The following is a 25,912-nucleotide window of genomic DNA, read 5'->3' on the forward strand; positions in this document are numbered from 1 at the left end:
GGGATCATAAGTCATGGATCATGAGTCTGGGATCATGACCTGAGCTGAATCAAGAGTCAGATGCTCAACCTACTGAGACACCCAGAATCCTCTAAAGGTTACTTAAAGAAAATTAAAAATTGGAAAGAGCTTTGGGAATCCCAAAAATAAAAATTAAGAGTTTTAAGGAGATAAGCAAGCATTATAATGAAGAAAGAGCAAGCAACCACCCAATTTTTCTCCTTTCCCTTCAGACCCTCATGTCGCTCAAGGTAGATGATGATTCTTGCCAATTTTTTTCTTTTTTTTTTTTTTTTAATTTTTTTTTTCAACGTTTATTTTTTTTATTTTTTTTATTTTTTATTTTTGGGACAGAGAGAGACAGAGCATGAACGGGGGAGGGGCAGAGAGAGAGGGAGACACAGAATCGGAAACAGGCTCCAGGCTCCGAGCCATCAGCCCAGAGCCTGACGCGGGGCTCAAACTCACGGACCGCGAGATCGTGACCTGGCTGAAGTCGGACGCTTTACCGACTGCGCCACCCAGGCGCCCAATTTTTTTCTTTTTAAAAGCTATTTTCATATTAATGAGGGCAGGAATCTTGTCTGTTTTATCAGATACAATTTTTTTTATTAAATTTTTCTTGTCTCTCCAATGCCTGGCACACACTCAGTACTCAATAAGTTTCTAGTTGAATACATGAAATTATTCTAAGAACAATATTGCTTACTTGGCTTTTGGATGCTCCATTCTGAGGGAAATAAGAAGCCACTCTCAGTCCCACAGAGGACCATGGAGACACCTTGACCATCCTCTATGAAGCCAGTGAAGACGGTTTCCCTGGCCTTGACCTTGCAGGTGTCAGAAGAGAGGAGTCTAGACCTGGAGGCGGGGTTGGGGCAGAGGGAGGGTGGTCAAGAGAGGAGAGACATCTGGGAATCCAGTCAAAATGGATCTCATAGGGCCCCCCAAAATGTGACTCAATGGGAATAGTCAAGATGTATGTTTTCTCATCCTTTAACTTCTAGGTGTGTATGTCCTTGATTCCTATCAGTTTTGAAAAGTCCTCAGTGAGCCAGCTTTCGCAACACTGCCAGGAACTCTTGAATGTGAATATGCCACAGTTTGTTTATCCATTCACTAGCTGAAGGACATTATGTTTGCTTTCAATTTGGGGTTAGTATGAATAAGGTCATTATAAATATTTGCAAATAGGTTTTTCTGTGAACTTCAATTTTTCTTTGGTAAATACCTAGGAGTGGGATCCCTAAGTTTTATGGTAAGTGTATACTTAACTTTATAAGACACTGCCACTGTTTCCAAAATGATTACCATTTTGTATTCCCACTAGCAATGCATGAAAGGTCCAGTTTTCCCACATCCTCACTAGCACTTGGTATTGTTAGTTTTTTGATTTTAGCTATCCTAATAGGCATGTATCTTATTGAGGTTTTAATTTACATTTCCTTAATGATTAATAATGTTGAACATCTTTTCATGAGTTTACTTTAGTGAGTGTTAAATATTTTACCCATAGTTTTCAGCAGATTGTTTTTTTCCCAGATAGCTTTATTATTATTTTTTAATATGAAATTTATTGTCAAATTGGTTTCCATACAACATCCAGTGCTAATCCCAACAGGTGCCCTCCTCAGTGTCCATCACCCACTTTCCCCTCCCTCCCACCCCCATCAACCCTCAGTTTATTCTCAGTTTTTAAGAGTCTCTTATGATTTGGCTCCCTCCCTCTCTAACTTTTTGGATTCTGTTTTTTTAAAAACTTCTTATTTCGAAAATCTTATTAGATCTTATTAGAATTCTACTACTTTTTTTGGGGGCACCTGGGTGGCTCAGTCGGTTGAGCCTCCGACCTCAGCTCAGGTCATGGTCTAGCGGCTCGTGAGTTTGAGCCCCGCGTCGGGCTCTGTGCTGACAGCTCAGAGCCTGGAGCCTGCTTCTGCTTCTGTGTGTCTCTCTCTCTCTGCCCCTAACCCACTTGCATTCTGCCTCTGTCTCTCTCAAAAATAAATAAACATTAAAAGAATTCCACTACCTTTTCTACTAATGTCTGTTTTCTGGTACAGGATTCTAGTTAGAATCCCACTTTGCATTTTGTGGGGGTGATTTTTTTCTTCATCTGTTCTAAGCCATGACAGCTCCTCAGACTGTCCTTGTATTTCACAACCTTGAGTCCTGGTCAGTTATTTTGTAGGGTGGTCCTTTGTTTGGCTTGCCTGATGATTTCTCACAATTAGGATGAGATTGTACATTCTTGTCAAAAGTACCGCAAAATGATACATTGTCCCCTGGGCTTCATATTAAAGGGCTCGTGAAGTCAATGAATCCTGCTACTGGTGATGCTAACCTTGACCACTTTAAGGTGGTGTCTGATGAGCTTTTTAACTCTAAAATGGTCTTTCCCTTTGCAGTTAATAAATGTCTTGGGTAGATATTTTGAGACTATGAAAATATCCCTGTTCCCTTCACATTTCACCCAGGAATTTTAGCATTTGTAAATGGATCATGGATGCATCTGTTTTTACTGTGTTTTTTTCTTACACCGAGTAGGAATGTTTTTCATTTCTCTCTTTTTGACTTTTACAGAATTCTATTTTATAGGGGAAGAAGGGTCCCTACTTCCCATTTATTTATTTATTTGATTATTTATATCAGCATGTACACACGGATATTTATTTTATTCTACTGATTAAAGTTTAACACTGTCATTGGTTGTTCAAACTATTCCATCTTTAGCTATTAGGGGCTCCGTTAGGCTACCTCTTGTGTTCTTTTGGCAAATCCCATGCTTTTCCGAGCAATTCCCATTTTTCTGCCACAAGATCTTATGTACTTTTCCTGACCAAGGCCTAGTATCACTTACTTATTGTTCTTTTTTTAAATTTTTTTAAGCTTTATTTATTTTTGAGGTAGAGAGAGAGAGAGAGAGAGAGAGAGAGAGACAGAGAGACAGAGTGTAAGTGGGGGAGGAGCAGGGAGAGGGAGACACAGAATCCGAAGCAGCTCCAGGCTCTGAGCTGTCAGCACAGAGCCCGACGCGGGGCTCGAACTCACAAACCGCGAGATCATGACCTGAGCCAAAGTCAGACGCCCAACCCACTAAGCCACCCACATGCCTCCACTTACTTATTCTTAACCAAGGAACCCTGGTTCCTTTGATTAGAAAATGGTAATTAGAAATAAAAATATGGGCACTGGGTGTGCTCCTTACTACTGAGCATCATTGCTTCTCGGCCCACCCAGCAGACAGAGCTAGAAAATGCATGTCTGGATCGTAGCACACTCGTCCCCACACAGTTCTATTTCTGTCACCATCCATATAGACATTAAAAACAGTGAGTTATTCTGATACTTCTGATTCCAATCCAACACCAAAGTGTTCATTTTAGCCTTTCTCTTTGTAACTTCTCTCACAGCAAGAAATCTAGCTTTCTTGACCTATAGTTTATTTATTGTTCACTTCTAGTACACGCATGAAGTGGCTCAGAACAGCTAACGCATACCTTTGTGAGAAATACACTTGATAGCCAGATCACAGCATTTTGGTACCCGTGTTCTCCTCTTTGCCTCATGGCATCCAGTCAAGATGCTGTTTTCCAAAGTTACTTAGGTTAGTTCTTTTCTTCCCCGCCCCTTGCCGTGTGGTTATTTATTTGTAATACAGTGACATCCATTTTTCACTTTTCGTATTCTCTCTTGGATGTCCCCCCACATCTTACTTCGTTTTAATTATTTCTTTAATTTGGCAAGGGGGTGGGTGGGAAATTTGTGAAATGTATGCGAAACCTTACTGCAGTTTGAGCAGTCAGAGCTATAGGAAAGGTATGTTTGGAGAACAGTCAAGGCTAGTTTCATTTCTCTTCCTACTTCCTTACCTCCCTCCTCTGCCACTTGGTGGAGATCTGCAGAGAGGAGTCTGCCGGTGAGCGTGAACTTCTGTGGCTGCAGCTTCCAGGGAGTCTAGAGTCAGAGAAGCCCACATTTGGCTGTTAGCAACTTATTAAAGATTTTGCCACAATAAGTTCACCTCCATCGCCTCATATAGTTTCAAAAAAAACCCCATCACACGTTTTTTCCCCTAGTGATGAGAACTTTTAGCGTCTACTCTCTTAGCAACTTACAGATACTTACATATATTGTAGTATATAGTCATTACGATATATACCTTAAACTTGTACAGTGAGGGTGGCAATTAGATCTCAACAAAACTGAAAGAAAGCAAAAATGACGTTAGCTGAATTCTTACCCATTTGTATGGAGCCTGGCATCTGCCATGCCGTGTGCTCCAGGAGAGCCTGTGCTCACATGCGGTCTTCTTGGATAGGCTCACTTCCTTCGGATTTCATGCTGTTGAGTTGCTCTGAGACCTCAGCTCTCTGACGGGGTCAAAAAAATACTATGCTTTTTCAGTTTATCCAGATGTTTCATGTTGCTGGAGTAAGACTGATGCTCTGTCCAGCTTTTTATGTCTCAGGCACAGTGTAAACACGTGAGGGGCACTCCTGTGCACGCTGCTGTTTAAGGCATCTTATGTGAATGCTTGGTTGTTCCAAAGACTTTATTTCTCCCTTAGCTTATCAACTTGTGAACCTCTTCATGTCTATCTAAGTGGGTTATAGGCCCACTGAGGATCACAGAAGGAGAACTTGATTTTTCTTATTTCTCCTAAAGTGCTCAGTGCAGCAGGCTCCGTATGCTATTGGCTAAAAAGTTTCAATCATTCACACTCCAGTTTAAACCTATTTCTTTTCCTATCTTTAATCGGCAGAGCTGGGGAAAGCACCACTCGCCCCTGTACTGGGTTGAATAATATCCTTCAAAAGCTCATGTCTGCCCAGAACTTGCGAATGTGACCTTATTTGCAAATGGGGTCTTTATAGGTATAATCAATTTAAGATGAGGTCATACTGGAGTACGGTCGGCCGTAAATCCAACATGACTGATGTCCTTATAAGAGGGAAATTGGACACAGAGACATAGGCACTCAGGGAAGAAGGCCACGTGGAGAGGGAGGCAGAGATTGGAGGGATGCTGCCAGAAGCCAAGGGATGCCAAGGATTTTCAGCAACGACTGGAAGCTAAGAAGAGTTGAGGAAGAATTCAGTGTAGCGTCTCAGAGGGAGCATGGCCCTGCTGACATCTCGGTTTCAGACTTCTAGACTCCCCCACTCTTCAGGACCGTGGGATAATAAGTTTCTGTTGTTTGAAGCCCCAGGTCTGTGGTATTTTGTTATGGAGGTCACTGGAAGGAAACACACACCCAGTTTGTTACATCATGCGGTTCACTTCTGCCTCTACGATACAGGTGCAAAACTCTTTAGGTTTTCCGGGAAATTCCTTCATCCTTTCTTCATAGTCTTTTTTTCATACTTGTTCAGCCTACGTATGAGCATACATTTTCTCTAGTCAAAAGGGCTCTTGAAGAAAAGCTTTAAGGGAAAGCATTCCATATACAATATGGGAGAGCTGTGGCCTGCACATGGAGAAATGTCTTAGGATTTCAGAACAGCGGCCCATTCAGAGTCAGTGGTGGATGTGGTTTCCAACAGAATTAACGTGATGCTAAGCTATGCTTGATTTTCACCCACCAGAGAGATCCCTAAGATCCATGCAAACAGCTTTGGTCTCTACAAAGTTTCCCCATGAAGAGCCATTTCAGTTTAATGTGGTCTGGCCCATTGGTCTTCAGGATGCATTTTTGTGGTGATAGAATAGTCACTGGTTTCTTTAGAAGAGAGACGGAAATGGCTCCCTAGAAGCCTCCAAGTATTTTCCATCTACCCAGTTGATCAGACAGCCTTACCCTTTAAATCTCTACCTGCTGGGACTGGAATAAGGATGGCCTTTTAAAGTGGTCTGCCAAATAGGCAATGGTTTTTGTACTCCAAAGGATGAGCAGGAAATGCATTGGAGATTTGTCTCACTCCTCTCCCTGGTTTCATATCCCAACATATTTTTCCCCCTCACAAAAAATAAGTTTTACCACTGGCTAATTTCTCTTTCTTTTTCTGAATTCTTCCTTTTGACTTATTTCTTTATTTCCCTGCTCTTTGATTTCCTTTCTTTCTTCTTGCATTGCGTTCTGAATTTCTTAGGCCCTACATCCAAGAAGCTGCTGGATTGACTTGCCCCCACACATCTGTATTTGATCTTATGGGCTTGCTCTGGATAAGGAGGGTGTTTCTGGTGGGGACTATAATTCTCTCACCACCAACTGCAGAGATCTCAGCTCTGGATTTCACTTCCTCTTTGAGCGGCCTTGGATCAGAGGGGCCTTGTACGTGTTGGGGGAGCTGCTGAGTTGATCAAGAACTTTCAGGTTGGGTCAGACCCAGATGTTCTGGACTTTCTGGCAGGAAGTAGCCTGGACTACACTTTCAGGCTTCTCGACCAAGAAATCTGAAGGATTCCAGGGGATGAAGAAATGAGCTTAAACTGACAAGATGACATTTAGCAGGGGTATATGTGAAGGGGATCAGAATATTCCATTCCAGGATATGCCACTTAGGCATAAAGATGATTTTGAGCTGAAAGCAATTAAGAAACATCAGACTCAAGAGGAACTCTCTGCCCTTCCCGTTTGTGTCTAAAAGCAGGGCATAAATTTCCTTTTTATAAAGGTAACATAAAATTACATTTGTAAAGATGTCCACCACTTCTGTACTACGAAGAAGAGAATGATTCTTAATTATTCTAGAAAATTTTCAGCAAAGAAGGCACCAACTCAAGTCTGCATAACAAACCTTACTAAAAAACCTTTATCTATCGCTAGTTTCCCCATATATTTATTTACTTTTTCACAATTTACCACCCCTAGGAGCCCTTTATCTAGTCAAATTTCTGCAATTTATCACCCTTTGTTAAAATTTATGTGAGCTGAGCTTCTGAGTCTAATTGCTTTTGTGGGCTTTCACTTTTTTTCTATGAACACCTCCCCCCCCCCCCGCCTATGCATGTAAAATAAAAAATATCAATGGTAAAAAGTATGTATTCCTTTTCTTCTACTAATCTGACTTTTGTCAGTTTAATTTGCACCCCCCAGCTACTGAATCTGAGAGGGTAGAGGAAAAAAGTTTGTTTTTCCTTTCCTATATGCAAGTATCTGAACTAAGAGTCAAAAAATCTGCTACATGAGTTCAGGTGGTTTAGCAGCTCGAGGAGCAAGGGAAAAAGAAACTAGTCAATAGTAACATCAGTGTTAGTCAAAACTTTTCCTTATGGCTTATTTGCATATTAATGCCCATCTTAGTGTAGACTAATAGAAATAGCATAGCAGTAAGCAAGATCCATATGAGCCACAGCTTATCGTAAAGACCAGGATAGAAAATTGCCCGTGTGGTAGATTAGTTACAAAAATGTTCCCAATATCTTTCAACCTCCTCCCTGTTTCCACACATTTTGCAATTTGACCATGCAACTCCTCCCATCTAGAAGGGAAGTCTATTTCTCCATGCCTTGAATCAAGCCTTGTGATTTGCTTTGGCCTGTATAGAATGTTGCAGAAATGATGGTGAAACTTTCCTGAGCCTAAACTTTGTGAGCCCTTGGACGTTTTCACACTTTTTTCTGGAACCATGCTTCTGTCATGTGAACAAACTCAGGCTAGTCTGCTGAATGCTGAGAAACCCATGGCCTAGTCATGTCTGTCATCCCAGTTAAGACACAGCCAACCACCACACCTGAGAGGAGACTATCAGACCAGTCAGCTCCCAGCTTACCGACAGTTGGCTGCAAATACGTACATGAGCTCAGCTGAGATCGGCTAAGCCTAGCCCAGATAAGCAGAGTGACCCAGCTGACCTGTGGTCTCGTGAGCTATAGTGAATGGCTGTTTCTTAAACCATTAACATTTGGTCTGTTACACAGCAATAGCTTACTGATACAGCTTTGAAAGCACATCTTATAACAGTTGCTATAAGCCTCCATTGTTAAAGCAATGGATGATATTGCCTTTGTAGAAGGGAAGACGGGGTGGCGTGGCAGCTCTGGAGACTGTGGGGTTCAGAGGCTGGTGCCGGACCCACAGAGTAAAACCTGAAGGCCAGCTCATCTGATGACAGAGCAAAGAAAAGCAGCAACCCAGGGAGTGGCCTGCACTATCAGTTTGTGGGGGCAACGGGCATGTATTTCCAATGGATCCAGTATAGACCACAGCCTGGAGAGATTTTAGAGAGACTCTGCTTAAGAGGGTAATCTGGAGGGGAGTCAGGATTCTAAATGACAGGATCTTTGGAGTGGCCTGCTGAAGGGACTTAAGGGTTGTAATAAGTGGCTGGTTGGAGGGAGTATGGGATGAATTAAGGAGACTGAGTGAGAGACTGAGTAATTTCCTAATTACTCTGAGCAAGTGTAAATCTGCCTTGTAGGGTTATTGTGAGGATTAAATGAACTATTCTGTGCAAAGTCCCTGGGGCGCTAGAGTATGCCCGCAGTAAGTGGCAACTCTTGGAAACAGCTTTCACTACTGTTGGGTCAGTGGGTTTAGGTTACCCCCAACTCAGCCAAGGCAGAGAGCAACGGAAAAGAATGATAGAAGAGGATAAAGGGAGGCAGAGGGCTGAGGGGAGGGGAGGGATGGAGAAAGGGAAAATGGAAGCAAAACAATGATAAAGGGAAAGGGTTTTTTTTTTTTTAATAGGAGAGGAATAGAGAAAAAGAAGAACATTGAGCTGGGGTCAAAATGTAAACATTATGACTCAGATACAGTCTTCTCTCCCCCAAAGAAGTTGATCTCCCATTGCTGGAAACAACAACTTCAATTGATGTGGAAAAAACACTTTAAGTGTTTTCATGCTTTCTAGCATGAAATAATCCTTTGTGAGTAAATACACCGTTGACTTAAAGTACAAGCTTCACAGAGGGTTTCTTTCTGCTTTGCAAGGTGTTTCCTCTTCCTTTCTCTTCTCAAGCTCTAATGTTCAGTAGGTTAGCTGTATTAAATGCATCTTTGACTTAGAGTATTTTTTTTAAAAGTTATTTATTTATTTATGTATTTTATTTTTTAAAGTTATTTATGTATTTTCTTTTTTAAAGTTATGTATGTATGTATGTATAAATAAAGAGAGAGAGAGAGAGAACGAGCAGGAGAGGGACAGAGAGAGGGAGACAGAGGATCTGAAGCAGGTTCTGTACTGATGGCAGAGAGCCAGGCGTGTGGCTCAAACTCAAAAACCGTGAGATTATGACCTGAGCCAAAGTCAGATGCTTAACCCAACTGAGCCACCCAGGTGCCCCTTGACTTATAATATTTTCAGCTTACAATAGGCTTATTGGGGCGTAACTGTATTGCAAGTTGAGGAAGATCTGTAACTAGTTATTTTTACTGTATTAGAAATTAAAATAGAAATTTAAAATTTTTATTAGTCCATTTAAAAATAAAAAGAAAGTAAATAGCTGTTATAGACTAATATAAATAACATTTAAAAGTGGAAGATAACTAGATTCCTAAAAAAATTAGTAAGAAAGCTGGTTTTACATTTTTTTTTCAAATTCCTTCAATATCTGGCTTCATAGAAGATGCATGTATTTAAGCCTATATCTAATAGAAGATATATACTTTGGCATTCAAACTATTGTGGTAACATGCTGTGTAGACTCTGGAAAACTCCACTGTACCTTCTTGACAGGGTGAGAGTGAAAAAGACAAACAATGCCTTAGCAGGAGCATGAAAATAGCTTTGATCTCACGGACCCCCTGGCAGGATCTTGGAAGGACCCACAGGAAGATCTGGATCATTTTGAGAATTGCTGCTCAAGAACTTTCTCCGTTCACTTCCGGAAAAGCTTTCCACATCCCTTTCCTGTCTGATGGGAATCCCTCCTGTGTCACACCTTCCTTCCACCCTGATGGCATCCTCCTTTACCTTCCCTGGGCCAAGGACAGTGTCTGGGCTGTAAGGAAAGATGTTGAATTTTCCAGGAGGGAAAACACCTGCAGGGTTATTTCAAATATGTTATCCCCACCACTAAGAGGAAGGTAACTTGAAAGAAGAGGATGGTTCCCACCAACAGTGCAAGAGGGTTCCCGTTTCTCCACATTGTCGCCAGCATCTGTTGTTTCCTGATTTGTTACTTTTAGCCACTCTGACCGGTGTGAGGTGGTATCTCAGTGTGGTTTTGATTTGTGCTTCCCTGATGATAAGTGACGTTGAGCATCTTTTACTGTTGGTAGGAATACAAACTGGTGCAGCTGCTCTGGAAAACAGTGTGGAGGTTCCTCAAAAAATTAAAAATAGAACTACCCTACGACCCACCAACAGCATTACTAGGAATTTATCCAAAGGATACAGGAGTGCTGATGCATAGGGGCACTTGTACACCAATGTTTATAGCAGCACTTTCAACAATAGCCAAACTATGGAAAGAGCCTAAATGTCCATCAACTGATGAATGGATAAAGAAAATGTGGCTTATATGTACAATGGAATACTACTTGGCAATGAGAAAGAATGAAATCATGCCATTTGCAGCAACGTGGATGGAACTGGAGGGTATTCTGCTGAGTGAAATAAGTCAGTCACAGAAAGACAGATATCATATGTTTTCACTCATACGTGGATCTTGAGAAACTTAACAGAAGACCATGGAGGAAGGGAAGGGGAAAAATAGTTACAAACAGAGAGGGAAGGAAACAAACCACAAGAGACTCTTAAATCCACAGAACAATCTGAGGGTTGATGGTGGGGGGAGAGGGGAAAATGGGGGATGGGCATTGAGGAAGGCACTTGTTGGGATGAGCACTGGGTGTTGTATGCAAGTGATGAACCACGGGAATCCACCCCCAAAACCAAAAGCATACTTGACACACTGTATGTTGGCCAATTTGACAATAAATTATATTTAAAAAAAAGAAAGGAGAGGATGGTTGAAAGTGAAATGTGTTAGGGACAGGGAGTAGCAGAATTGTGCCCTCAGTGCCTGCTGGGTGGGGCATTGGAACGCTCTGCCTAGCCTGCCTAGCAAATGTTATGCTCTTTCAGCTGCATTTATCACCTGCCTCTTCAATTAATGAGACCAGCTCCCTTCTCTGATGGTCAATTCACTAGTTTCTTTCTTCCCCATTTTGCTTTGGGGACCAGAGTAGGAAAACATCTGCGTTTCCTTTTGCATAGGGATAGACAGATATCATATACTATTAGTGTCTCATAACCAAGATCTATAAACTCAGCCCAGGGTGATAAAGCTGGGTGATTTTTCCCCCCACTGTCTTTCATGTCAATCCTCCTTCATCACAACATCATCAATCAATCAAATTGCTCTTGGAGTTCCTTGTGTTACCATGGCAACGCCTCCCCGCAGAGTTAAAAATAAAACTTCTGTATTCCTCCTGAAATTTGGAGAGAACAAGAACCTAATTGCCTGGCGGTCCTCATCATGGGAACACCGCTCCTTCGGCAAAGCCACCCAGCCACTTTGTCCTGGAGAGTGAACATGTGCTGTAAACCCCGAGTTCTGTGTCTGTCTCCCCAGGGCAGCACCCGTGGGAAAGTGAGGCTGCCCCTTGCAGAGCTGGTTGGTGCTTTTCATCACAGACCCACTGGAGTCTTCCCTGTTTTTAGGCTCGGGGTCCTTTATAGATACCTTCTCTGTGGTTTGGCAAATCCGCGGGGAAGAAGGAAAAAAAAAATCAATGCAGAAAGCAGGGTTGGAAGCTTTAAGCACTCTCTTGGACACTTTAGATTGCTTAATAAGGAAAAGATTTCTGCAGAGATGTTGCTTCTTTTAGGTTCCCCCAGAGACAGACCCGAGACAAGGACTCAAGGGCAAGCAGTCGATTTGGGAGACACAGGGAACATCAGTGGGAACGGAGAGGGGAGGTGCCAAGGTAATACTGAGTAGAAAAGATAGCCAGTAAAGATGTTAGAAGCTCAGCCACCACTGTGGGCCATTGGGGCTTAATTCTGTAGGGAAACTCTGAGACGTGGGGGTAAACACTTGACTTTGAGTTATCCTACCCTATCTAAGTCATTTACACAATGACTCTCAAGGGTCTTTGGTTGAAGGCTGCTCCAAGGGTGTTTCTTCCCGGCATTTCTGCTCTGCCATGTGGGGCAGGGCAGTGCTTTGGCTCTATAGAATGCCCGCTGGCACAAAGATTTCGATACCTGCAGTCAGAAGTCTGTGGATAAGGGATTAGGATGGGTCATTGAAAGTGTCAGCTAGGAATGCTCGGACTGGGCCTTTATTTGGGAAGTTAAAGAAGTTCTATCTGAAGCAAGCTTACAGGAAACTAGACCCAGGAGTAGTCAGTATGAAAATAATAAAAAGTGCAGAATGGTTTAAAAGTGGTTTTGTTATTGTTCTAGTTTGTATTTTTGAAGTAGGTATTTTCCTACAGTATGCCAGATATTTGAACGGACATTTGAATCTTCACCAGCATAAAATGGCTTTTCATCCTCACCAACCTCTCAGAACTTTAGTTCTTCAAAACCATGCATTTAATCCACAAATACCCTCGTGTCAAAATGTCAATATCATCTGCCTTCCCTAAGTGGGCTTTGCCTTTTCATTCTGCTCCTTTGATGCTTTCCCAAAGATGACTCCTGAGGGTCTGAGCGTGAAGTGACCGGAATATCAGAAACAAGGCTCCTAGAGGAGGGATGGTGACATCTATGGAGCGTCCATGTGCCAGGCAGCGTGCTATGTGATCTCCGTGGATCATTTCATTTAAAACTCATAACCACTCCGTGAGGGAGATACTCTAATCACCCTGCTTTACAAATGAACAAGCAAAGGCACAGTGACTTGAAAGTTCCACATCTAACACATTTGGGAGCCAGGGTTCAAATCCGGGCTGTCTGTTCCCAGCAAATGTCTTTCATCGCTTTCATTGCCTTTATCTTTTTTTTTTTTTCCTTCTGTTAGTTCCTCCAAATCAAAATTGCTGTTTTGTGTTGACAATTTTCCATATTCAGGTGGACTCTACCACAAAATGTCTAGGACCAACCCCTCTGTAGCTAACCATCCTCGCTGGCCCTGGCCTGGGACCAATGTTGCTTAAAGTCAGATGTGTATTCAAGGCAAGTGTACTAGCATCCTCCTCCTCACCTCCCAAGGAAGAACCCCGCTGACACTTGCTTTTAAAATATTTCTCTCAGGCCAAAGTTGTTTATTTTGTACTTCACGGTAAGAGCTCAAAGGCGTCAGTTGATTTCAGTTTGTCCAGACCCCCAGGAAGATATTGCTTGAGGACAAGTTGCCTCTAGCTCAGTGAACTTCTCCTATGGACCTGCTGCATAGGCCTACATTTCTTTCCATAGATGAAGCAACGTACTTTCATTTATCCTCTTGGGTGCAGACAGAGTGACTTAGAATATTACCTCCACTAGGGGCGCCTGGGTGGCTCAGTCGGGTAAGCGGCCGACTTCGGCTCAGGTCATGATCTTGCGGTCTGTGAGTCCGAGCCCCGCGTCAGGCTCTGTGCTGACAGCTCAGAGCCTGGAGCCGGCTTCTGTTTCTCCCTCTCTCTCTGTCCCTCCCCCATTCGTGCTCTGTCGCTCTCTGCCTTTCAAAAATGAATAAATATTAAAAAAAAATGGAAAAAAAAAGAATATTACCTCCACTAATTCGCCATTTATTTTAAGGCTGCATGCACACAGGAAACCAAGAAAAACTGAAGAACTGGATGGAAAAGACAGAATCCATTGACCAGAGATAGGTGAGATGGTCTGAATGCTACAGTTTTGATATTGATGTGCCTCAGCCCCCGCTGCAGATTTGCTTCTTGAACCTCTCTCTGTTAAGTTTTCTCATCTTTACCTCCATATACAGTAAAATCTTGGTTTGTGAGCATAACTGGTGTCAGAAACATGCTTGTAATCCAAAACACTTGTATATCAAAGTGAGTGTCCCCATAAGAAATAATGGAAACTCGGATGATTCGTTCTACAACCCAAAAATATTCATATAAAAAAATGATTACAATACTGTAATAGAATACAAAAGAATAAAGAAAATACAAAATAGAAGGGAAAATAAACAAATTAACCTGAACTTACCTTTGAAAACCTTCGTGGCTGGTGTGAGGGAGACAGAGAGAGGAGGGTTATTGTGTAGGACGACTTTCATTATCGCCAATGGAATCACTGCTCTCTACTGGCTCAGTGGAATCTTTTTCTTTTCGTGCAAGTTTAACAAGGAACCTGTCCAGTGACACTTGCTTTTGCCTCTTTTTGAGGATTTCACGGAAATGTGACATTGCATTGTCCTTAAACAGATTCATCGCTTGCACTGCTACAGCCTTATTCAGGTGGTGCTTTTCTACAAAAATTTGCACTGTCTCCTGCATTAAAATTTTTTAAAAAAAGTGTTTATTTATTTTTGAGAGAGAGTGAGCATGGGCAGGGGAGGGGCAGAGAGAGAGGGAGACAGAATCCCAAGCAGGCTCTAGGCTCTCAGCTGTCAGCACAGAGCCAGACTCAGGGCTTAAACTCATCAACCGTGAAATCATGACCTGCGCCAAAGTCAGTTGCTTAACCAACTGAACTACCCAGACACCCTGCCCTGTTTCCCACATTTTACGCATCTCCCTAATCTCATTTGAAGTGAGGGATTCCTCCACCTTTTCTCCTCCTTTGCAGAGGAAGTTGTAGACTTCTCATAAAATCTTACAATTTCAGCCACTTGCATACCTTGTTCATACTTCTCAATGATTTCCTTCTTGACTTCCACTGTAATCATCTCCCCCTTCTTACCACCCTTCTTTTCAACCTTTTTCTACATGGGGGCCATTGTATACAGTCACAGGATATTGACTACAGTACAGTATTAATAAACTCTTGTCATATATTGTATCTATGTAACTGGCAATAAGGCAGCAGAGGAAAGGGTCTATAACTGCACGCAGCCTGACCTAGAATGAAGCAAAGCATTTTTAAGCTTACTCTGGTATGGAAAAGCAAAGGACTGTCCATAGGTGCTTTGAAGTGACAAAAAATACGCTAGAGCCAGTTATGGGCACCTTCCAACGTTTGAAAAATCACTGATTTCTGCCAAACACCACAGCCTGAGACCAAGCATCCAAGCATGGGAGATGATCACCCACAATCCTGCAGCGAGAGGGAGGGAGAGAGAGAGAGACAAAACCATTGGCTCAGTTGTGATCACGTAACATTCAGCATCATGTACTACTCATAAGACATCGCTCATTTGTCAAGTTAAAATTTATTAGAAACATTTGCTTGTCTTGGTGGAACACTCACAGAACAAGTTACTTATAACCAGGTTTTACTGTACTTGTACTTCTTTTCCTCATATCTACTGCTTCTCTTAGATTTCTCTTTTTTCTCTTTGTTTTACACACAGAGCCAACATGAATCCTGGCTTCTATTTATATTATGTTCATTAAACTAGTGTTTCCACAGTTAACTGCCCTAATGTCAGAATTTCTTGGCTTAAATGCTGAAGGGTGAGAATCAGAATGGACAAGTTCATGTGGTTGAGCCAAGCCATGTCATGAGCCTGTGTCTTCTTGGCCTTTAAGTCAAGTGACTGCCCCTGGTCCAGTTACCTTTGGCCAGGTACATGTGGTATCACCCCTTCAGCAAAGTTGCCTATGGGGGCTGTGGGCAGGGCCGGTACCGTGATAGAGATCCACTGTGCTGCTCTTTGAATTTCATAACCAAATGGCATCTTGCTCCCTGCACTTCTGTTACTAGACACATATGGGTCTGATTTCTGGCATCAATAGAACTATAGACACACTCAGGAGAGCTCAGTCTTGAATTGCCTCTCAAAAGCACAGCCATGGTATTTTATATTTGATGAAGGTAACCTAACAGAATTTCTAATCATCTAATGTTCTAGATTTTCTAGGCTTTATCTCCACATGAAATTACAGTGTCACAAAATCACATACCTGGACTATATTAGTTTACTTATTTGGAAACATGCCTGCATAAAATTATGGTTTAATATTATACCCCTGAGGTTAAATATAAGAAATGTTCACATGAAGAATGTATTTGCATCTTTAAAATTGCTTGAAAAGTCGCTAATTATTATAGGTTCTTTATATAAGGATTCATGTAATAATTTTCTCTTAGATTTTAGTGCCAAGGAAAAAACTTTATTTCTGTTTTAATGAGTGAGAATTATATAATTCGCCAAATTTCCTATTGGCCACTAGAAAATTTTGAAGCAAAATTTAGGACTCAATTGTAGTATCTCTCCTTAGCCTGGGTTTCTGGTATAATAACCTTTCTCCTCTCAAGTATACGCTTTTGATATTTTTATTTGATTATCCTTATTTTAACAATTGAAAAGTATATGTGTCTGTTGTCTAAACCACTTCAAATACTTTTGGAGGTAGCTAGAATGCAAGTGATAAATATGATTCAATACATAATACTAATATTACTGCTTAGTAGAGTACATGCTAATGAATTCAGGGAAATTTTTGGTGCTTTAGGGGGTCTCCAGGCTAGTGACTTTCTACACTCAAACGTATTGTAAATGAGAGGTTAGTTCCCACTGTGCTTCTGATACTAAGAAAATGTCTGTGGGGCCCCTGGAGCAATCTCATGATGTATTTATGTTGTAGAAAATTTGAGTTTAAGAGAGTTCACACAAAGGTTTTTATTAAAAGGGGAAGGGCTGAGGTTGGAAGCAACTGGCAAAGAATTATTCATTTTCCGTAAAGGAATCAAAACTTGATTGGCCTTTTATAATCGATGTTTGAGGATGCTGGAGGCTTTTGTGAGTTCCTTTAAACTATTGTCCTGTTTCACATTTCTTATGTATTTTTTGGAGCAGTGACTTCATTCCAGATGTTTCAACAGTTGAAAATTTAGTGAATCCACAGTTTGAATACACATTATCAGTAATAGACCGATGAATTCCCCCCCGCAACTAACACGATTAAACAGGCCCGTTGTTTTTAGCATTGGTAGGCACAACTTCAATTTTAGATAAGTACACACTTTCCAGAAAGGAAGCCTCTTTGGAAGGCAGCTAGCCATGTGGTTTACCAGGGTTACAAACCTGTTTTCCACTAAGTGTTTCCTGGGCTTCGCATTAAAAAAAAGAGAGAGAGAGATTTAGCAGTCACACAAACAAAACTTGCACCTCTGTGGAGTCGTATCTTCCAGGTCATTGGGCATCTCTACTATTGGATTGAGTAGCATGTCGTTGAATTTTTATTTTGGAAATGGCCAAGTCTTAAAATCTGCAGACGCTTTAGCCCCCATCCAGCACTCTAGTGAGCTTGGTTGGTGCCTGGTCAAACTCTGCTTTGTAGCAAGTTTGATTTGTTACTTTGGACCATTTTTCTATGGTTCTTTATTCTTTTGCTCTCACGTTGGAGGAGCCAAAGCAGTTGCTTTTGGCACCTGAATTTGTAACCTTTCCCGAATTTCTCCTTCACAGCCTCTTGTCAGAGACCCAAATCCCAAAGGCACATGCTAACGCAGCCCAGATGCCAGGAAGATCCATCCCCAGCTGGGCCATATGACCCTAATGAGCAAGCAGCCATATGTACAGTTAATTAAAACTCAAGTCAAAATAATAAAATGAGGTTTCAGGGTACACTCAGCAATGGCAAGGTTTCCTTTTGTAAAATCTGGAAACCACTTGTACAGCCACCAGGAAAAAGGAGCAAGCCACTCGCGTGGATTCCCTTTGCTTCAAAATCTCAGTGAATAGCTATAACGTAAATGTATGTCACACACTGAGACGTCCACCGGAAGACATTACAAGACAGATACAGAAAAAAGAAAGCAGTCTGTGCTTATGGTCTAGTGGGGCATTGACACATTAAATTCTCTCCTTCAGTGGCTGAAGTTCATGATTTTTCTCTTCTGTTTCCCTTGACCCTCTGCAGGTAGAATCTGTCTCTTACTTTTGTGGTTCTGTGTTTCCGTTGTGCTCTGTGACTGCCTGTGCATGCTGATGGTTGACTTGTTGCCTCCCCTGCTCACCTGTGAGGTCCAGCGGTTGTGCTGGAGCCTGCTAGTCTCAACTGGGGAGAGCATACTGTTACAGAGTAGTGTTGAGGGCCACTTGTTCACCGTGGGTAGCTGGATATCGACTATAGAGACAATATTTGTATATATCATGGAACTTGCCAAATCAGGGCTATGGATTTTTGGAGTGTGGATTTACCAGCACATGAAGTCCTTAAAGTTAGGATTGTGGCTTTATTTTTGGATCTCCAGAGCCTGGCCTCTCCTCGATACTCAACACATATTTGGTGAATGAACAAAGGGACACAAGTAGAATAAAACCAACTAACCGGTCTTGTATAAAATGAAGCAAGCAATCGCAATAATGCAGTGATTTGAGAGGCTGGTTGAAGGGTCCTCACCTCCCCACCAATAGGTATCCCCTTGCTGTTTTGCTGCAGCGCATGATCCACATATTGGTATTATTTTCAAAGTAAAGGCCACATTTTCATTGGCTTTAGGGAGAAGTTCGCTGGGTGGAGAAAGAGAAGGGGAAGCAGATAGGAAGCAAGACAATGGGAGCAAGCATATCAGCCACAAAACACACTGAAATGAGAGTTAGTTTATCCAGTTGTGATTCCACTACGGTCCATCACTGCCAGAGCTGAGTAGGACTCTGAAATGGTGAGATTTATTCCTAATCTCTTCTAACTTTCTCTGTAAGCCACAGCCTTCATATCACCCCTTGTTTGCCCAAGAAACATCTCCATTCCTTTTCTTTCTCTTTTAGTGTATTTATTTATTTTTGAGAGAGAGAAAGGGGGGGGAGGGACAGAGAGAAAGGGAGAGAGAATCCCAAAGAGGCTCCATGCTGTCGGTGCAGAGCCTGACATGGGGCTCGAACTCTCAAACTGTGAGATCATGACCTGAGCGGAAATCAGGAGTTGGATGATGAACTGGCTGAGCCACTCAGGTGCCCCTTTATTCCTTTTAAAGAAAAGAATCCCTTGTACTCTAGACCTGTTTCTCTCCCCTTACTTTTCTGTTACAACTTCCTTGTCTTTAGTCCCTTCTCTATGAGACCAGATATTCCTGGTTATGATTTGAGATGTTCTAAGCAAGTTGCTATTGTAATTCAACAGAGGACTCATGGAAACAGTACAGATTGGATCGAAAGCAGCAAAAAACCCGATGATGGTGTTTCAGGTACTGTGAGAGCTGTTTGGAGGGAAATTTTAGTGTGGGGGACAGAGAATATTCTAGGTGGTATGCTTTAAATCACTCCATGTAAGTAATTGCCTCTACTGCCTTAGTGTAAGCTAGGGTCTGACGGATTTTCAACAAAAGAGAGCAGAGGCCTGTTGAGGTAGGAGTTGGCAGGGGTAAGTTTTGATAAAGGGAGGGAAGAGGCACAGGTCTAGGATCAGGGAGATGTTTCCTACCGTGCATCCTGAGCATTTGGAAGGGGTCAGGAATATGGAGTGTGGGCGTATGCTGGAGGCTGGAGTGTGATGCGGAAGCTTCTAGAAGGTATTGGCGGTAGGATGGCAGAAGAAGTCTCAGAGGCAAACATGGCCTGGAGCCAGCCTTGACTGCCATCTGTGTTTTTCTACTCAAAGTTTACTAGCTTTGTAACTGCTGAACACTTGTAGTGAGGCAAACTTCTCAGATGAGATTTGAGATTCTGTGCTGATGGCCTGTGTTTATTGGATTCACTTTTCTTGGAGAATGACCCCTCCTGTTCCCTGCTACTCCAAGGCTTCATGGAGAACTCAGGTCCACACTGCAAGGGAAGCTCAAAAAAGCCTTGCTTACAGCCTATTAGAGGATTCTGGGAAATAATGTTGTTTATTTCAAAATGCAAGGGGCAACATCGTTTTCTGAAAAATTTTTTCATTTACTTAAGTGTGTGTCTTTATTCTTTAGACAAGCTGTGAGGAGCTGGCAGGTGGGGATAATCCAAATCCTCAAAAATGTTTTGCAGTATGTCTAAGGTTTAAATAAAGATTTCATCAAGACTTCAGAAAATTGTATCTGCCCCCTTGATGACAACTCTCTGTCTGGGGAAGAGCATGAGCTAAAGTACAGTTGGAGAAAGTGACTTTACATTTCCCCCCACTGGCACTGGGACTAGTAAGTAGTGTCTTTTGAAGCAGTATGACTAGGGGGTTGGTGCCAATGCGTGAGCGTCTTGCACCAAGGTTCTTGTGCCAGTGCGCTGGTTGTAACACATTGTCCAATGCTCACATGGAAGCTGCTTTCTCCTTAAAGGTGTCAGATGACAATAATAATAAAAGTAAGTGCACATAAACGCATTGAGTAGTCACTGTGTGTTGGGTCCTGTGAACTAAGTGCTTCCCAGGATTATCCCACTTAGTCTTGTAAGAACCCTCTGAGGCAGCCACTGTTAATTATCCCCAGTTTATAGGTGAGGAAGCTGAGAGGGCAGTTAAACAACTTGCCAGTGGTCAGCAGCAGAGATGGGATTATGTATCCAGGCCTTAGCTGTGCTGCTAACTACTACACTACCTCGTCTCCTGGCAGTAGAAGGCAGGGCACAAACCGCAACAGCAGCATTTAACAAGCACCTACTGTATGCCAGGAACTGCACTAAGTCTCTTCCATGCCTTATTCACTTTTTTTCTCAACCACACTATGAGGTGGGTACTTTCTCTTTATGTTTTACAGAAAAGGAAACCGAGGCATAGGTCACAGTTAGGGTAATGGAGCCGGGATAGTGGTGGTGATGAAGCATCAGCTGGGCTTGAGCTACTAAGGGTGGCTGTCAGAGTGACTGAAAAGACTAGCAAGGGGCATAGACCCGTTTTCATAAAGGCTAATCTAGGGTCTCACATAACTGGTTCTGAGCATGTTGACAGCACGCAAAAATGTACGATTTCTCCCACTCACTGAGGCTGTGATCTGCCTCCCACCACAGCCACTTTCCACGCCACACCTGTCTCTCACTCACTGCCTGAAGCCAGAGCCCTCTGGTGCTATGAGTGGAAAGGCTTTGGGTGCTGCCTGTGGGTAAAGGGGTGTGGACGGACAGTGTCTTCGGTTTGCCCGATTGTTGTAATAAGTAAACAAGAAATAGAAGGAGGGAATCTCAGGTTCTTCTACATCCCTCGGTTCCAGTTACCAATATCAGTCTCCATCTTTTTCAGGCAAGGAAAGTGGATAAGCAACTGAGGGAATGTAAAAGTTGCTAAAGGCAGCATTTCGAGACAATGGAGATGCTCACACCTTGGACCTGTGTGTCTAGGTTCAGGGACAGAAGTTTATCGAATGTGTCTTTAGCTCAGCAACATAGAACAAGGGCTGATTTCTATCGTTTACCCCTCACTGGACTTCACTTGAACTTACAGCGCTCCCCAGTGATGCTACAGATATTAAACTGATGGTTCCTGCTTCCTTCCTCTGATTTCTTTTATCCCCACACAATATTTAATTTTTATGGGGATTGGCCATCTTAGCAGCTTATGAAATGAGAGATGGCTTTGACCAGAAGGTGTAAACAAGGCTTACTGTTTGAAGCTTCGCTATTTGTATTTGAGTTATTTTCCTGGTCACAGACACAGACTTGCAGTGATTTGTCATTCATTCATTGCCCTGAGCTCCCAGCCCCTCGAAGGAATGTAATCCAAATTTCCTCAAGCTGCTGACTTTCCACAGATAGGGGGACTCAAGTGCCCCTGCTCAGGCCACTAGCTGTGTAATGAATGACTTCCGTTTTCGCTCAGACTTCCACCAAGCTATTGCTAGGAGCCTCTGGGGCTGCCATATGAGATCATGAGCGCTGTTTCCACTTTGGACTGTCTTGTCAGCACCTGGGATTTGAGGGCAGACCTCATTGCTTCCATTATACAGCGTCCGATGCACCCCAGATCGTAAACCCTGTGGCGCCTGTGGCCCCTGGCCCATCTGCATTTCTTTCTGCACCTAAACCTAAACCACCCACGATCTACACAGAGGTGAAGCTATGCGTGATGTGATGGCACAGGCCCTTCTCCCCCGCAGGGGTCTCTGAGCCTCCCGGGGTCCCTCCTGCATATGGCATCTTGACTCTTATCTGCAGCCTTCTCCCGATGCTTCAGATATGAGCCCACAGGGTTGGCTGTGGTCAGTATCAGACGTGGACTCTCCAGCAGCCCATACGACATGCCCAGACCACCGTGAATCCCGTGAGTGGGTGCAAATTAGTGCGAAATTTGGACCCCAGCCTCTCATGTAATTTTCAGATGATTTTCAGACAGATCCAGCTCAAGGCTTAAAGTGAAGTGATGTTTACATTCAGTGGAATGCACTGCTTTTGGCTCTCTATCCTGGCTACCAGAAGGGCTGTCCCTGACCCAAAGCGTCTGTGCCTCTGGGAGCTTGTTAGAAATGCCCAGTCTCAGGCTCCAGCCCAGACCTACTAAATGCAAACCTGCCTTTTAACCAGATCTCCAGGTGATTTACATGCACACTGAAGTCTGAGAAGCACTGCTGTATATCATAACTGACAGATCAGACCGTACTTAGGAAATGGTGCTAAAGTGATTTTCCAGATCTGGGGAGCCCCGCAGCATAGAACATTGCAAGTAAATCCAGTGATTGCTTGCTATTAAATACCTATAGAACGTTTTCTCTGTCTTTACGTACTCTTTCATTTGAATTCAGATTTTATTTTGGGATTTTTGATATTCATGTTAGTCAATAATGGAGTTTGATATTGTGTATTAACTTGAATTCTCCCTCCCTTCCATTCTTCTTGGGTTAAGAACTCTGATAATAGAAGGGAACTATAGACCTGACATTCAAGGAAAATCCAGAAAATGAATTCTTTTTTATCTTCAGGCAGAGCAGCTCCAATGAATAGAGAAGTGTAATAAAGCCTTTTTATATGCCTGTCATAGAAAGACAAACCTTTTCCAAAGGAAATGGATTTGAGTATTTGCGAGGTATGATAAACAGCCTGACAAAAACGAGCCTGAATTTCCCTTTTAAATGTTCAGCAGGGGGAGGTTTTAACTTCTCCTGTCAGGTAAAAAAAGAATTCATTATGAAAGCCATTCTAGCTGAAACTCAAAAATGAAAACGAGGCCCGATCAGAGTGGAAAGCAATGATTTAGAAATGTGTTAAAGGGAGTAGTTTAATGAATAAAGTGTCAACTTTCCATAGGAGCAAAAATAAATCACGCAAAGGCTTAACCAGTTTTGTCGCTGTGAATTAGCTGGGCGTAGTTGGGACCAGCACACCCTGTAAGGAAACATTAAAATCTAATTCTCGCTGAGATTTGTGTACGTGCATTGTTGATAATAATGTTAATAATGGCATTGTATGCATTTTACGACTTCTCTTTCCAGCAATTGCCAAAAGCCGGAAGAAAATGAGGCGCAGTTGAACGAAAATGGCCCCAATTCTCAGTTTTTCCACTCAGCGGAAAGCCTTGAGGCCTTGAATCCACCCGTCCAGGAATGACCTGATGTCCCGCTGCAGAATAGTCTAGACGCTGGGTGTTGCTGTCCTTGGTCTTGGTTCCCAGGTATCTTCCTTTCCTATGGCTGCCCTATCAGAGTACCGCAGACCAGGTGCCTTCAGCAGAACTTCATCGTCTCACGGTTCCGGAAGCCGGAAGTCCGCGTCAAATTGTGGGCAGGGTGGTTTCCTGCGGGGGTCTGGGTGGGAGAACAGGTGCCAGCTTCTGGTGGTTTGCTGCCAATCCTTGGCTTTAGATGCACCTCACTGATCTCTGTTTTCATCTTCATGTGATGTTCTCCCTGTGTACAGGTCTGTATCCAAATTCCCACTCCCCCCACTTTTTAAAGTTTATTTATTTACTTGAGAGAGAGAAAGAGAGGGAGAGAGAGAGAGCATGAGCTTGGAAGGGACAGAGAGAGGGGGAGAGAGAATCCCAAGCAGGCTCAGTGCAGCTCCATTCCACCAATGGTGAGGTCATGACCTGAGCCAAAATCAAGAGTCAGACGCTTAACCGACTGAGCCACCCAGGTGCCCCCTGAATTCCCCCTTTGTTAGTCATACTAAATTAGGGCCCACCCGGATGATCTTCTCTTAACGAATTACATTTTCAAAGATTCTGTTTCTAAATAAGGTCACCTTCTGAGTTACTGGGGATTAAAACTCCAGTGTATCTTTTTCTGAGACACACAATTCATGCAACTCACCAGGTGGGACTGCTTTGTAACAAGGTTGTTTGATTTGTTAATAACTAAACTCACAAGTTTGTAGCACAATCCCTGGGCGAGTGATCAGAGTGCAGCAAATCACCATGGAATAAATAAAGTAATTCCTAACCTAGTCATACATACTTATGAAGCACCGTTAGGTATCTTTGAGGCATGGGTTGTGTAATACTTATTTTATTAGTAAGGAAATGGATACAATAAGAGGTTAACAGAGTATGCTTCTCACATTCTATAGCTATATGGTTTATTTTCTTATTATTCTTTGTCGAACTAAAAATGAGGGCAAGGATCTTGGGTAGTTGCTTAATACAATGTTGACCAACTGAGCTTGGTACTTGTGAGATGGTCAGATTCACGTAATTAGTGCTAGCTCTTAAGTACAGTGTGAAGCAACAGCACAGAGTGAAAGTACAAATTTGTGAGAACGAGAAGACTGGAGCTTTAATGGAGAACTCATCGGATCTAAGGTATCATGAGAAATCATTCAACTTAATGCTCACACACATTGGTGGGTCTCCTCAGCAGACAGCGAGGGAAGACGATCATCATATGCAAGTACTCCTTGCATGCCAAGGACAGAGGAGCAGATTGTGCACGTGTAAAACAATGCTTACATTTCCTTCCTCCTTCTCCTTTTCCTCTTTGATGTGTCGAGTCCCCACTGGTTCCCACTAACATGCTGTTGCTTGAGATTTGCTCTTTACTAAGTAAGGAAAACCAAATGATTGCATTTTAGCTCGTTTTCTTTTTTTCCTGCTGTTCATCGAATGGCAACCTTACAATAACAGGTAAGGGAAGCAGGAACAGAAAGGAAGGGGAAAAAGCAGAGCCCTGCATAATTTGTGCATGGAAGTTCTTTTACAAAATCGTTTAGAAATGACTAGAGATTTATATAAAGTTTCTCTTGTAAGACGGTAATTTTCTTGGGGTAAATTCATTTTTCCATCTTCACCATTGGATGGAAGTATTGCAGAGTGGGAAGGGGCCTTACAATTTGTCAAGTTCAATTCTCATTTTATAGGAGGACATTGAAGCCCAGAGATGATAAGGTACTTGTCCAGGGTCACAGAAATTAGTTTTTACCAGAGCCTGTACTGGTATGCTTTCTTCGTGCCCAAGTCTATTTTTTTTTTTTTTTTTTTTTTTTAGTATACTATATATTCCCTCTCAGAACTGAGAGGGTTTTTTTTCCTCCCCTCCCTCCCACCTCTTTCCTTTTCTTCTTTCTTTTCCCTTCCTTTGCTTTTAGATGCTACTGACAGCTGTGTTCCCTGTGGGAGAAATTGCTTACCTGGATGCCTCACTCTGGACACTGGAGTCTCCACTATGTGAGTCTGGTGGGCACATCCTGGTGAGGTATCGGTTGCTAGGAGTCCCTGGAGGGGCATTTTGCTGTACCAGACTAGGTAAGGGTCATGCACGGGATAGGTAGTCAATGACTGTGGGGGTCAGATCACATGTAGATTTCTCTAGGGGTAACCTACACTCCATCCTATGAAACAGTCATGAATACCACCCAGTGGCATTGTGAGATTCATTTCCACTCCCTCCTGGGGAAACCCTTAGCAAAGTGTGAGCAGGAACCGTCCCGTCTTTCCTTACACAGTCTGCCCTTTCTCAGCTGGCCTGTGCTGTTCTGGTCTTAAACCACTCCATGGGACTGCTTGATCGCTTCTATTTGGCCCTTGTTAGGGAACTCTGTTCCCTTCTGCCCTTGCTCCAAGTTCATTTGCAGTTTGGGTCTACCTTAATGGTATTTAAAGGAGGCAGATGTCCCTCAGAATGCTCAGCAAAAACATCGTCTTCCTGTTGACCACGCCTGCAGAGAGTCTCTCTTTCCCAGGCTC

General features: G+C 42.7%; 1 long non-coding RNA gene across 1 annotated transcript in view; it reads left to right on the forward strand.

Moving 5' to 3' along the window:
- LOC106983849 (uncharacterized) overlaps positions 1-25,912 on the forward strand; it is a 129,951-nt gene that overhangs the window by 95,368 nt on the left and 8,671 nt on the right. Inside the window, exons 5-8 of the long non-coding RNA XR_008292804.1 lie at positions 18,398-18,560; positions 19,019-19,082; positions 21,044-24,532; positions 25,315-25,393. This is a non-coding gene — a long non-coding RNA (uncharacterized LOC106983849). The remainder of the gene's footprint in view (positions 1-18,397; positions 18,561-19,018; positions 19,083-21,043; positions 24,533-25,314; positions 25,394-25,912) is intronic.

Source organism: Acinonyx jubatus, chromosome F2, assembly GCF_027475565.1.
Source record: "Acinonyx jubatus isolate Ajub_Pintada_27869175 chromosome F2, VMU_Ajub_asm_v1.0, whole genome shotgun sequence".
In the NCBI taxonomy this organism is placed as follows: Eukaryota; Metazoa; Chordata; class Mammalia; order Carnivora; family Felidae; genus Acinonyx; species Acinonyx jubatus.